Genomic DNA, 14,653 nt, shown 5'->3' with positions numbered 1-14,653 from the left:
AGGACATGATGAAGGACAGGAGCTAAAAGAAGCAGAAGATATTAAGAATAGTTGGCAAGGATACATAGAATAAACATACAAAAAAGATCTTAATGACCCACATAACTGTGATGGTGTGGTCACTCACCTAACACCAAACATCCTGGAGTATTAAGTGGGCCTTACGAAGCATTACTATAACAAACCTAGAGGAGGTAATGGGACTCTAGCTGAGCTATTTAAAATCCTAAAAGACGATGCTGTTAAAATGGTGCACTCAGTATGTTAGTAGGTTTGGAAAACTTTGCAGTGGACAAAGGACTGGAAAAAAATTAGTTTTCATTCCAATCTTGAAGAAGGGGGATTTCAAAGATTGTTCAACCTATCATACAATTGCTTTCTTTCCACATGATAGTATGGTTATGCTCAAATTCTTCGAGCTATGCTTCAGCAGTATGTGAAATGAGAACTTCAGATAAACAACTGAGTTTTGAAGGGGGTGAGGAGTCATAGATCAAATAGCCAATATTCACTGGATCATGGAGGAAATGAAGGAATGGCAGAAGGATATATACTTATGCTCCATTGACAACATGAAATATGTTGACTGTGGTGATTAAAACAAAATGTGGAAAACTTTTCAAGAGATGGGACTACGAGACCACCTTACTTGTCTTCTGAGGAACCTGTATACAGCTCAAGAAGAAGCAGTTAGAAGTGAACATGGAACAACTGATTGGTTCAAAATCGAGAGAGGAGTACAACAAGGCTACATATTGTCATCAGTCCAGTTCAGTTCAGTTGCTCAGTCATGTCTGACTCTGTGATCCAATGGAATGCAGCATGCCAGGCCTCCCTGTCCATCACCAACTCCCAGAGTTTACTCAAACTCATGTCTATTGAGTCGGTGATGCCATCCAGCCATCTCGTTCTCTGTCATCCCCTTCTCCTTGTGCCTTCAAACTTTCCCAGCATCAGGGTCTTTTCTAAAGAGTCAGCTCTTTGCATCAGGTGGCCAAAGTATTGAAATTTCAGCTGTAACATCAGTCCCTCTAATGAATACTCAAGACTGATTTCTCTTAGGAAAGACTGGTTGGATCTCCTTGGAGTCCAAAAGACTCTGAAGAGTCTTCTTCAACACACAGTTCAAAGACATCAATTATTCAGCACTCAGCTGTCTTTATAGTCTAACACTCATATCCATGCATGCCTACTGGAAAAACCATAGCCTTGATTAGACGGACCTTTGTTGGCAAAGTAATGTCTCTGCTTTTTAATATGCTGTCTATGTTGGTCATAACTCTTCTTCCTAGGAGTAAGCGTCTTTTAATTGCATGGCTGCAATCGCCATCTACAGTTATTTTGGAGGCCCAAATGTAAAGTCTGTCACTGTTTCCATTGTTTCTCCATCTATTTGCCATGAAGTGATGGGACCAGATGCCATGATCTTCTTTTCTGAATGTTGAGCTTTAAGCCAACTTTTTCACTCTCCACTTTCACTTGCAACAAGAGGCTTTTTAGTTCTTCCTCACTTTCTGCCATAAGGGTGGTGTCATCTGCATATCTGAGGTTATTGATATTTCTCCCGGCAATCTTGATTCCAATCTATACTTCTTCAACCCAGAATTTCCCATGATGTACTCTGCATATAAGTTAAAAAAGCAGGGTGGCAATATACAGCCTTGACTTATTCCTTTACCAATTTGGTACCAGTCTGTTATTCCATATCCAGTTCTAACTGTCGCTTCCTGACCTGCATGCAGATTTCTCAAGAGGTAGATTAGGTGGTCTGGAATTCCCACCTCTTTCAGAATTTTCGACAGTTGATTGTGAACCACATAGTCAAAAGCTTTGACATAGTCAATAACTCAGAAAGAGATGTTTTTCTGGAATTCACTTGTTTTATCATTGATTGAATGGATGTTGGCAATTTGATCTTTGGTTCCTCTGCCTTTTCTAAAACCAGATTGAACATCTGAAAGTTTAGGATTCATGTATTGTTGAAGCCTGACTTGGAGAATTTTGAGTATTACTATGGTAGTGTAGTAGCATAAGTGAAGAGAAACTAAAAAGCCTCTTGATGAAAGTGAAAGAGGAGAGTGAAAAAGTTGGCTTAAAGCTCAACATTCAGAAAACAAAGATCATGGCATCTGGTCCCATCACTTCATGGGAAATAGATGGGGAAACAGTGTCAGATTTTATTTTTTGGGCTCCAAAATCACTGCAGATGGTGACTGCAGCCATGGAATTAAAAGAGGCTTACTCCTTGGAAGAAAAGTTATGACCAACCTAGATAGCATATTCAAAAGCAGAGACATTACTTTGCCGACTAAAGTCCTGTAGTCAAAGCTATGGTTTTTCCTGTGGTCATGTTTGGATGTGAGAGTTGGACTGTGAAGAAGGCAGAGTGCAGAAGAATTGATTCTTTTGAACTGTGGTGTTGGAGAAGACTCCTGAGAGTCCCTTGGACTGCAAGGAGATCCAACCAGTCCATTCTGAAGGAGATCAGCCCTGGGATATCTTTGGAAGGAATGATGCTAAAGCTGAAGGTCCAGTATTTTGGCCGCCTCATGCGAAGAGTTGACTCATTGGAAAAGACTCTGATGCTAGGAGGGATTGGGGGCAAGAGGAGAAGGGGACAACCGAGGGTGAGATGGCTGGATGGCATCACTGACTTGATGGACGTGAGTCTAAGTGAACTCCAGAAGTTGGTGATGGACAGGGAGGCCTGGCGTGCTGCGATTCATGGGGTCGGAAAAAGTTGGACACGACTGAGCGACTGAACTGAACTGAACTGAACTGATGCTAGTATGTGATATGAGTTCAATTGTGCAGTAGTTTGAACATTCTTTGACATTGCCTTACTTTGTGATTGGAATAAACCTGACCTTTTCCAGTCCTGTGGCCACTGCTTATTGAGTGCAGCACTTTCACAGCATCATCTTTTAGGATTTGAAATAGCTCATCTGGGAATTCCATCACCTCCACTATCTTCGTTTGTAGTGATGCTTACTAAGGCCTACTTTAATTTTCACTACAGAATGTCTGGCTTTAGGTGAGTCATCACACCATGATGGTTATCTGGGTCAAGAAGATTTTTTTTTTTTTTTTTGTACAGTTACTCTGTATGCTTGTCACCTCTTCTTAATGTCTTCTGCTTCTGTTAGATACAAAAGGTTTCAGTCCTTTATTGTGCCCATCTTTGCATGAAAATCTCTAATTTTCTTGAAGAGCTCTCTAGTCTTTCCCATTTTATTGTTTTCCTCTATTTCTTTTCACTGCTCAGTGAGGAAGGCTTTCTTATCTCTCCTTGCTATTCGGTGGTACTCTGCATTCAATGGGTATATCATTTCTTTTCTCCTTTGCTCTTTGCTTCTCTTCTTTACATAGCTATTTGTAAGGTTTCCTCAGACAGCCATTTGACATTTTTGAATTTCTTTTACTTGGATATGGTCTTTCTCCCTGTTACTGTATAGTGTCATGAATCTCTGTCTGTAGTTCATCAGGCACTCTATCAGATCTAGTCCCTTAAATCTATTTCTCACTTCCACTGTATAGTCATTAGGGATTTGATTTAGGTCATACCTAAATAGTCTAGCGGTTTTCCCTACTTCAATTTAAGCCTGAATTTGGCAACAAGGAGTGCATTATCTGAGCCACAGTCAGCTCTTGGTCTTGTTTTTGCTGACTGTATAGAGTTTGTCCATCTTTAGCTGCAAAGAATGTCATCAATCTTATTTCAGTGTTGATCATCTGGTGATGTCCATGTGTAGAGTCTTCTCTTGTGTTGTTGGAAGAGGTTGTTTGCTATGACCAGTGAATTCTCTTGGCAGAACTCTATTAGCCTTTGCCCTGCTTCATTCTGTACTCCAAGGCCAAATTTCCCTATTATTCTGGGTGTTTCTTGACTTCCTACTTTTGCATTCCAGTTCCCTGTAATGAAAGGGACACCTTTTGGGGGTGTTAGTTACAAAAGTTCTTGTAGGTGTTCATAGAACCATTCATCTTCAATTTCTTCAGCATTATGATCGAGGCATAGACTTGGATTACCGTGGTATCAAATAGTTTGCCTTGAAGACAAACAGAGATCATTCTGTCATTTTTGAGACTGCTTCCAAGTACTGCATTTTGGACTGTTGTTAACTATGATGGCTACTCCATTTCTTCTAAGGAATTCTTGCCCAAAGTAGTAGACACAATGGTCAGTATGTGCAGTATAGTGTTTCCTTAAAAATTAAAACTAGAATTTCCATATGCTCCAGAAATCCAACTCCTGAGCATAACACCAGAAACGCTGAAAATTCTCATTTAAAAGATACACCCAACCTAATATAGTAGCACTATTCTAAATAGCCAAGACAATGAAGCAAGATAAATGTCCATCAACAGATGAATGGATGAAGAAGGTGTGATATATATTTATAATTGAATATTCAGTTCAGTTTAGTCGCTCAGTCATGTCCTACTCTTTGCAAGCCCATGGACCATAGAACGCCAGGCCTTCCTGTTCATAAACACCTCCCAGAGTTTACTCAAAATCATTTCCATTGAGTCGGTGATGCCATCAATCCATCTCATCCTCTGTAGTCCCCTTCTCCTCCTGCCTTCAGTCTTTTCCAGCATCTGGGTCTTTTCCCATAAGTCAGCTCTTCACATCAGGTGGCCAAAGTACTGGAGTTTCAGCTTCAACATCAGTCCTTTCAATGAACACCAAGGACTGATCTCCTTTAGAATGGACTGGTTGGACCTCCTTGCAGTCCAAGGGACTCTCAAGAGTCTTCTCCAACATCACAGTTCAAAAGCATCAATTCTTCGGTGCTCAGCTTTTTTTATAGTCCAACTCTCACATCCATACATGACTACTGGAAAAAACATAGCCTTGACTAGAAAGACCTTTGTTGGCAAAGTAAAGTCTTTGCTTTGTAATATGCTATTTAGGTTGGTCATAACTTTCCTTCCAAGGAATAAGCATCTTTTAATTTCATGCCTGCAGTCACTATCTGCAGTGATTTTCGAGCCCAGAAAATAAAGTATACCACTGTTTCCCCATTATTTGCCTTTGAAAGGTTGTTGCTGAATGAAAAGACGCCTGGATTCTTGGCCTCCAACGGAGAAGAATTCAGTCTGGGTCCAGGGATGAGGATTGATTGCTCAGAGCTTTTGTGTAACAAGATTTTATTAAAGTATAATAAGATAGAGAAAGCTTCTCACATAGGCATCAGAAGAGGGCAGAAAGAGTACCCCCATGTCAGTCTTCAGTTGGATGTTATATAGTTACTAGCAGTCTGTTAATGAAAGAAAGGAATGTCTTAAAACTCAGAATGGCACCAGGCCTGTCATCCATAACATGCATTTTGGGATAATCTTGGCACCAGACGTGTCATCCTGGGCCATAAAACGATTGACTTGAATCTTGTAGAAGGGCAGATTACCATATAAATAGTTTTTTTACATAGATTAGGGGAACAATATATGAATCTAACATACTGGTTTTTCAAGTAGGTTCTGAGCCATTAGGCGAAACCGACTTGAAGACAGAGTCTGGGGTAAATGCATAGTACATTGACATAGCTTAAAAAAACATTTCCATAAGAAAAATGTTTTGGTTAACTCAAGGTGTGAGAATAGTTAACTTCAGGTGAAACCAGGTGTCATTATGACAACACAATATTTTAAGAGCAGTTAGTTAGTCAGTTCAGTCATCCAGTCATGTCCAACTATTTACAACCCCATGAATCACAGCATGCCAGGCCTCCCTGTCCATCACCAACTCCCGGAGTTCATTCAGACCCACATCCATTGAGTCAGTGATGCCATCAACCTCCTTTTAACAATGGAGTATTGCTCAGCCATTAAAAAGAATACATTTGAATCAGTTCTAATGAGATGGATGAAACTGGAGCTGATTATACAGAGTGAAGTAAGCCAGAAAGAAAAACACCAATACAGTATACTGACACATATATACGGAATTTAGAAAGACGGTAATGATGACCCTGTATGTGAGACAGCAAAGGAGACACAGATGTATAGAACGGACTTTTCGACTCTGTGGGAGAGGGAGAGGGTGGGATGATTTGGGAGAATGGCACGGAAACATGTACACTATCATGTAAGAAACGAATCATCAGTCTAGGTTCAATACAGGATACAGGATGCTTGGGGCTAGTGCACCGGGATGATCCAGAGAGATGATATGGGGTGGGAGGTGGGAGGAGGATTCAGGATTGGGAGCTTGTATACACCCGTGGCTGATTCATGTCAATGCATGGCAAAACCAATACAGTATTGTAAAGTTAAATAAAGTTAAAAAAAATTGTATAGAGAAGGAAAAAAAAATATCATTAGTTTGTTTCCTCCTGCTGCTTAAGAGAGATAAAAATGTCTGACAGTTGCAGCCTACTTCCTCCATTTGGAGACCCCTGGCCTTCCTACCTGTTAGCCCCTCATTCCCCCTTTTTCTTTTAGGAGAATTATGTTGCCTAGGAAAAAGGGGCATCGTTCTCATTCCATAACTGCTTCCGAGATGACAGGGGGTTATCCCTAAACTGGTGAGGCAACATATTCTCCTAAACCTCATACTGAGGATTATGATCCAGGGGCCCCAAATAGTAGTTGGAAGATGGGGCAGCAGTGACAGGAGTCTGAGCAACCATTTGTAACTTAAAAGCTTTCATCCGATTAGAAACAAATCCAGTTACACAGTTAGAGATGCAGGGCAAAATAGTCATTAAAACAGGTTAAAATCAAAATTAAAAGTGACGTTATGTCCATAGTTAAAGTACAAAATGTTGCACCAGTCCATTTGAGGGTTGTTAGATGTCATCAGATGAAGAAGAGGCATCACATATGATTGTTGTCGAAGGTATCACAGACTTAGAGAAAGCCTTTTCCTTGAAGTGGAGATGTCCACCATGGGAAGGCTTCTGCTGATGAAGAGGGGAGTGCTCTGCAGACAGCAGTTAGAACGACTGTGGGATGCAGCCTAGGAGTGACCCCCAGGACAGGAAGGCATTGTCTTGAGAATCAAACGGCAGACTCAGGATTTTTGGAGTCAGCAGAAGTGGCTCACATAGATTATCAGGCCCATCTAAAAAGTACAAAGTCAGAGCATAGAAAATAAAGATATAAAATGACGTCACTTAGTTTTGGTCACGGTGCCACCTCTTAACATGAGTGTGATGTACCCATGAATCAATTCCTGGCAATTTGACAGCTGTGGGAGAAGAAAGAATAACCTGGTAAGGGCCTTCCCAGAGGGGCTCGAGGAATAGGCTCCCAGATCCCAATGTTTTTATGAGGACCTTGGTTCCTGGCTCAAATAGAGGCTTGCTTGACGCAGAGGCTGGGTCAGGAGCCATCTCCAGGAATTCTGTAAATGCCTGTTGAAAAGCTGAGAGCTAAGTTACATAACCAGTTAATTCCAAGGCTTCAAGGTTTATAACAATGTCTGTACATAAGAAAGGCCTTCCATAAACACATTCCAAGGCAGGCAATTCGAGCCCTCTTTAAAGCTATGAGTAGGACTTTAATCCAATTGTCCTGTGTCTCTTGAGTTAATTTGCGCACATGTCTTACATGTCTTTTGATAATGTCATTAGTTTTCTCAAGCTTTCCTGAAGATTGGGGTCTCCAGGAACAGTATAAGTGATATTCTATCCCTAGAGCTTTAGACACCCCCTGAGTTACAGCAGCTTTAAAGGCAGAGCCATTGCCGCACTGAAGGTTCCATGGCAGCCCAAACCTGGGGATAATTTCATGAATTAGTATCGTTATAACCCCCTTAGCCTGTTCACTACAACAGGAAAAAGCCTCAATCCATCCTGTAAAGGCATCTACCCAAACTTGTAAGCAAGAATATCCATTAGTCTTTCGCATATGAGTAAAATAATTTCCCAGTACTCTCAGGATACTTTCCATTTCGTTGTAATCCAGATTTTGCTAGCTCTTCAGTCTTTGGGTTATTTTTCTGACAAACCTTACACCTTTTGATACTGTTGTTTAAAGTTTTCTTTACATTTTTTACCTTCAAACAAACGAGAAGCCATGTGGTTAAGTACTCTCTGCACCCAAATGAAAACTCTGGTGTAAATCCTCAAAAATTCTCCACTGAGCATTTTCAAGAATTATTAATTGTCCATCCTCAGACTGTAACCATCTTTTATCAGTAATCTTTGCTCCTCTTGTCTCATATCTTTCTTAATTCTTCCTCAGTATGTTGTGGTTTTTCCTGTTCCACAGGACCTGTCCAGATCAAAGTCATCTGCAGTGAAGGGGTTTCTTAAAATGCTGCTTTTCTGTCTTGACAGTCAGTCAGCTGATTACCTTAGGCTACTTTACTCCCATCCCTGCTGTGTCCTTTACAATGCATAACAGCTACTTCTTTAGAAAGAGATGGGAACACCAGACCCCATAACCTGCCTCTTGAGAAATCTGTATGCAGGTAAGCAAGCAACCGATAAAACTGAACATGGAACAACAGACTGGTTCCAAATAGGAAAAGGAGTACAAGGCTGTATATTGTCACCCTGCTTATTTAACTTCTATGCAGAGTACATCATGAGAAACGCTGGACTGGAAGAAACACAAGCTGGAATCAAAATTGCCGGGAGAAATAACAATAACCTCAGATATGCAGATGACACCACCCTTATGGCAGAAAGTGAAGAGGAGCTAAAAAGGCTCTTGATGAAAGTGAAAGAGGAGAGTGAAAAAGTTGGCCTAAAGCTCAACATTCAGAAAACAAAGATCATGGCATCTGGTCCCATCATTTCATGGGAAATGGATGGGGAAACAGTAGAAACAGTGTCAGACTTTATTTTTTGGGGCTCCAAAATCACTGTAGATGGTGATTGCAGCCATGAAATTAAAAGAGGCTTACTCCTTGGAAGAAAAGTTATGACCAACCTAGATAGTATATTCAAAAGCAGAGACATTACTTTGCCTACTAAGGTCCGTCTAGTCAGGGCTATGGTTTTTCCTGTGGTCATGTATGGATGTGAGATTTGGACTGTGAAGGAGGCTGAGTGCTGAAGAATTGATGCTTTTGAACTGTGGTGTTGGAGAAGACTCTTGAGGGTCCCTTGGACTGCAAGGAGATCCAACCAGTCCATTCTGAAGGAGATCAACCCTGGGATTTGTTTGGAAGGAATGATGCTAAAGCTGAAACTCCAGTACTTTGGCCACCTCATGTGAAGAGTTGACTCGCTGGAAAAGACTCTAATGCTGGGAGAGATTGGGGGCAGTAGGAGAAGGGGACCACCCAGGATGAGATGGCTGGATGGCATCGTGGACTCAATGGATGTGAGTCTGAGTGAACTCCGGGAGATGGTGATGAACAGGGAGGCCTGGCATGCTGCGATTCATGGGGTCGCAAAGAGTCGGACATGACTCAGTGACTGAACTGAACTGAACTAGTACAATATATAGCAGATAAAATCTCTCAATCTCTCTGAAATGCTTAATAGGTTCTCCTGTTGCTGTTTTAAACTTTCTTTCCTTTTTGAAGCATGACCATGTAAAGTCAAACAGGCATACTTAGAATCACTGTAGATATTTACTTACTGCCCCTTGCTTAACTTGTAGAGCTAGGGTCAGAGCCACAAGCTCTGCTAACTGAGCACTGGTTCCCTGGGGGAGAGATTTTGCTTCTAAAACCTGTTTAGTAGTCACCGCAGCATAACCTGCTTTGTGCTTTCCATCTCGAGCAAAAGAAGTGCCATCTGTAAATATTTCCATGTCAGGATTGTCTAATGGGGTATCATTAGATCTTCCCGAGCTGCATAGTTTAAAATTAGAAATTCCCAACAATTGTAATCAGGTGTTTTATTTTCCTTCTCAGGAATGAAAATGGCAGGTTTTAATTTTCCACAAACTTTAAGCTTAGTTACTGGTCCTTTTAAAAACAATGACTGATATTTAAGAAGCCTACTGTCTGTCATCCTAATATTAACCTTAGAATTTAAGGTTCCACTCACATCATGAAAAATCAGTACAGTAAGGTTTCACCCATTAATTATTTTTAAAGTTTCAGGTGCTAATAAAGCCACTGCCCCATTTACTCTTAGGCAGCGAGGCCACCCACGTGAAATTACATCCAATATTCTGCTTAGATAAGCAATATGTTGCTGGTGAGTTCCTCAGGGTTGTGTCAAAACTCCCAAGGCCATATATTTTCTTTCAGTGACAAACAAATTAAATTCTGACCCTGTGGGCATGCTCAAAGTGCGACCTTGCAGAAGAGCAGTCTGAAGAACCTTAAAAGCCTTTTGAGTATCTGGAGACCAAACTAGTTTGTCCGTTTGGGGCAGAGAGCTTCAGCTATAAGTTTAAAGTCCAGGCAAGTTCTCCATAACCCAGAATCCAAATGTGACAGTAGCCTATGATTCCCAAAAGTCCTCTCAGTTGTCTTAGATTCATGGGTAGGGGATGATTTAGTATAGGTTTAATTCTGTCAGGGCCTATGGCCCTAGTCCCTTCTGATATAATTAGGCCCAGATATCTAACTGTTGTTGACAAGGCTGAGCCTTTTCTCCTGATGCCTTGTAACCACAGCCTGGCAGAAAGTTTAAGAAATCTTCTGAGGCTCGTGAACAGGCTTCCTCTGTCTCAGTACAGAACAAAATATCATCTACATACTGTAACACCACTGAGTCAGAGCTATTAAAGTTTTGTAGATCCTGTGACAAACTTTGTCCAAATAAGTGAGAACTGTCACGAAATCCCTGGGGCAAACTGTCCAGGTTAACTGAGAAACTGGCTGCATAGGGTCTTCAAAGGCAAATAGAAGTTGACTTTCCTTCACCAAAGGCACTGAATAGAAGACATCTTTTAAATCAATTACTGAGAAATATTTGGCTCCTTCAGGAATTTCAGACAATAGCGTATAAGGATTAGGCACCATGGGGTGTAAAGGAACTACAGCCTCATTTATTACTCACAAATCTTGAACTAGTATAAATTTATCGTTTGATTTATTTATACCCAAAATAGGATTGTTGCATGGACTGTTACAAAGAACTAATAGTCCCTGCTCCTTTAAATTTTCGATGATGTGTTTTAACCCTTCCTTAACCTCAAGTTTCAGTGGATACTGCTTCTTATGTGGAAATAAGTGTGGGTCTTTGAACTTGACAACTGCAGGAATAGCATTTTGTGCTCGACCCACAGATTTTCCAACAGCCCATACTCTAGGATTTACATTTTGTTCAACTAAAGGGAAAAAAAGGGAGGGCTCCATATTCATGAAAACAGAGGCATGAACCTTGCTCAGTATATCCCTCCCCAAAAGGGGTGAGGGAGATTCTGGCATGATCAGAAACTCGTGTGAAAATAGCACAGAGTCCAAGTCACAACTTACAGAAATAATATCTTTTGGCTCATCCAGACAGTGCATTACGGAAGCAGTTCAGGAAAAAAGCGGTCCAGGGGCTTCAATGAGCATGGAATAAGTTGCCCCAGTGTCTAAAAGGAAATCTATGGATTGGCCCCACACAGTTATTAATACCTGGGATTCCTCAGGTGTAATTAGGACGGGAGCTTGTGTGGGGATCTCCGGGCACTTTCAGTCCTCATTGTCTTGAGAGTCTGACCCCTGAGACCTATACCTCTGGGGGCAATCTCTCTACCAGTGTGGTCCTTTGCAGACCAGACATTTTGCCAGATGGCTTAGATGCCTGAGGGTAATCCTGCTTGAGGTGCCCCTCCTTTCCACAGTAATAGAAAGCCCATCCCTTTTCACCTGGGACCCTCTGGGCATTTTTCTCAGTCTGTTTAAGAATGGTTTTCAAAGCCATTGAGAAGAGCTCCGTCTGTTCCTTTGTATTTCTTTGCCTTTCTTTCTTTTCCTCATATTCCCTACCACAATAGACTGTCTGAGACAGTTGTAACAGATTATCTAAAGACTGATTTGGTCCATACGCCCATTTTAATAGCTTATGGCAGATATCTGGAGCTGACTGAGTGAGAAATCTACCCTTTAAGATCACTTTTCCTTTGTTTTCTTCAGAACCGGTCTAATTATAAAACAGTATTATACTTAAGGGAGAAGGCACTGGCAACCCACTCCATACTCTTGCCTGGAAAATTTCATGGATGGAGGAGCCTGGTAGGCTGCAGTGCATGGGGTCGCAAAGAGTCGGACACGACTGAGCAACTTCACTTTCACTTTCATACATTGGAGAAGGAAATGGCAACCCACTCCAGTGTTCTTGACTTGAGAATACTTGGGACGGCAGATCCTGGTGGGCTGCCATCTATGGGGTCGCACAGAGTCGGACACGACTGAAGCGACTTAGCAGCAGCATTATACTTAAGAGATCCTCCAACTGGCCACCATTCTCCATCCTCCAGTGGATGCTGCAGCCATGCATTATCACATTATCACAGGTGTATCTTCTTTAAGCCCTGGGGATCAAATCTATCCCAGTTTTTCAGGAAAGAGTTCAAAGGAGTGAGCCTGGAATTGTTAGCACCCATCTGTAAGAGAGAAAATAAGTGACCAGTGCCATCTTTCTACAGGAGGCAACCCTCCCTGCTTTAGATGAGGGTGTAGACAGACTTCACAGCAAAGCTTTTCCTTCCTGGTCAGACTTAGTCTGTCCCTCACCGACACAGGCATCATACTCGTCCCTCCCGTTTTTACCACTGAGACGGGGTGGGGATGCACCAGGGGTAGACCTGATGGCAGCCCTGACTGACGTCCAGCTCTTCACAATAAAACCTTGCTTGCCTCTGATGCCACCTGGGGTGCAATCAGAGTAACCTTTCGGAATGCCTCCCAGGCTAAATTGCTGGGAGAAGCATTCGTCACCCGAGTGCCTGTGCACGACCCTGAGTATATTCCTGACCACAATAAGACCGATACATAAAACTGAGATGTTCCTTCCAAGTGTCACCACACCAGTATAAGAGCCTCCTCTGGTCCATTAAGAGCCAGCCTTACCAAAGGGGGAAAAAACAAAAAAACAAAACAAACAAACAAACAAAAAAAACATTGCAGTCCCAATCTGAGTAACCTTTAACCTCAGAGATGTTCTCGAAGCTAGAGCTCCATCTAGCTTCTGAACTTTCGATTCCTAGCAAAGCTAGGCGCTTCCTGACTACCAATTCGAGTTTGGGACCTAAGCCACAGCACACAGTAACAGCATAGATCACAAGTCCCTTGAAAGTCTATGATCTGATAGATTAGGTTAGTACTTCTAATACCCAAGGAGTTATGAAATGGTCAAAGAGACTGAAAAGTTTGACTGAGAAAGGAGAGTTTCATCCACATGTTTTGCCCATTTCTGGTCTGTCCCCAAAGGAGACGCTGGGTGTCTTTTGGCACTGGCAGGTCGTTATAAACCCCCAACAAGTTTCTGCCATAAGCCGTTATGAGGTCACCACAGAACCGCAGAGCAGAGACTGGCTCCTCACTTGCTTTGCTCAGGGCATTCCATTCATTCACACAAGCACACCATAGAGTAAGTAAAGTACAGCAGAAAATGTATCCACTAGGAGAACAAATAACTAGAGCTCCAGGCATCCCTACCTTGTCCTGAAGGATCCTGGATGAGCCCCCAAGATGAAAAGTTATTGCTGAACGAAAAGACACAGGGATTGTTGGCCTCTGGAGGAGAAGAATTCAATCCAGGGCTAGAGATGAGGCTTGATTGCTTAGAGCTTTTGTGTAATAAAGTTTTATTAAAGTATAAAGGAGATAGAGAAAGCTTCTGACATAGGCATCAGAAGAGGGCAGAAAGAGTACCCCCCATGCTAGTTTTCAGCTGGATGTTATATAGTCACTGCTGCTGCTGCTGCTAAGTCACTTCAGTTGTGTCCAACTCTGTGTGACCCCAGTCTGTTAATGACAGAAAGAAATGTTTTAAAACTCAGAATGGCACCAGGCCCCTCATCCATAAGATGCATTTTGGGATAATCTTGTCACCAGATGATTCATCCCGGGCCATAAAATGATTTACTTAAATCTTGTAGAAGGGCAGATTACCATACAAATAGTTTTGTTTACATAGATTAGGGGAACAATATCTGGGTATAACATACTGGTTTGTCAAGTAGGTTCTGAGCCATTAGGTGAAATCGACTTGAAGACAGAGTCTGGGATAAATGCATAGTACATTGACATAGCTTAAGACAAACATTTCCATAAGAAAAAATGCACTGGTTAACTCAAGGTTTGAGAATACTTAACTTCAGGTGAAACCAGGTGTCATTATGGCAACCTGTATTTTATGAGAAACTTTCTTTTTAAATATGTATACAGAAGGAAAAAAAATCGCTATTTTGTTTCCTCCTGCTGCTTAAGAGAGATAAAAATATCTGACACTTGCAGCCTATTTCCTCCATTTGGAGATCCCTGGCCTGTTACCCTCTCACCATGAAGTGATGGGACTGGATGCCATGATCTTAGTTTTCTGAATGTTGAGGTTTAAATAGAATATTACTCAGCCATAAAAAAGAATGAAATAATCTTACTTGCAGAAACACTATCATACTAAATGCAGTTTGTCAGAGAGAGAAAGATAAATATGTCATTTATATGTAGAATCTAAAACAATTATATCGATGAACATATATTGCAAAGCAGAAATAGAAATAGACCCACAGACAAAGAAATGGAAACTTATGGTAACCAGAGAGGAAGAAAGGGGGAGGGATTAATCTGGAATTAGGG

This window comes from Capra hircus, chromosome 12 (assembly GCF_001704415.2).
Source record: "Capra hircus breed San Clemente chromosome 12, ASM170441v1, whole genome shotgun sequence".
NCBI lineage: Eukaryota > Metazoa > Chordata > Mammalia > Artiodactyla > Bovidae > Capra > Capra hircus.
This window is presented reverse-complemented; position numbering follows the sequence as displayed.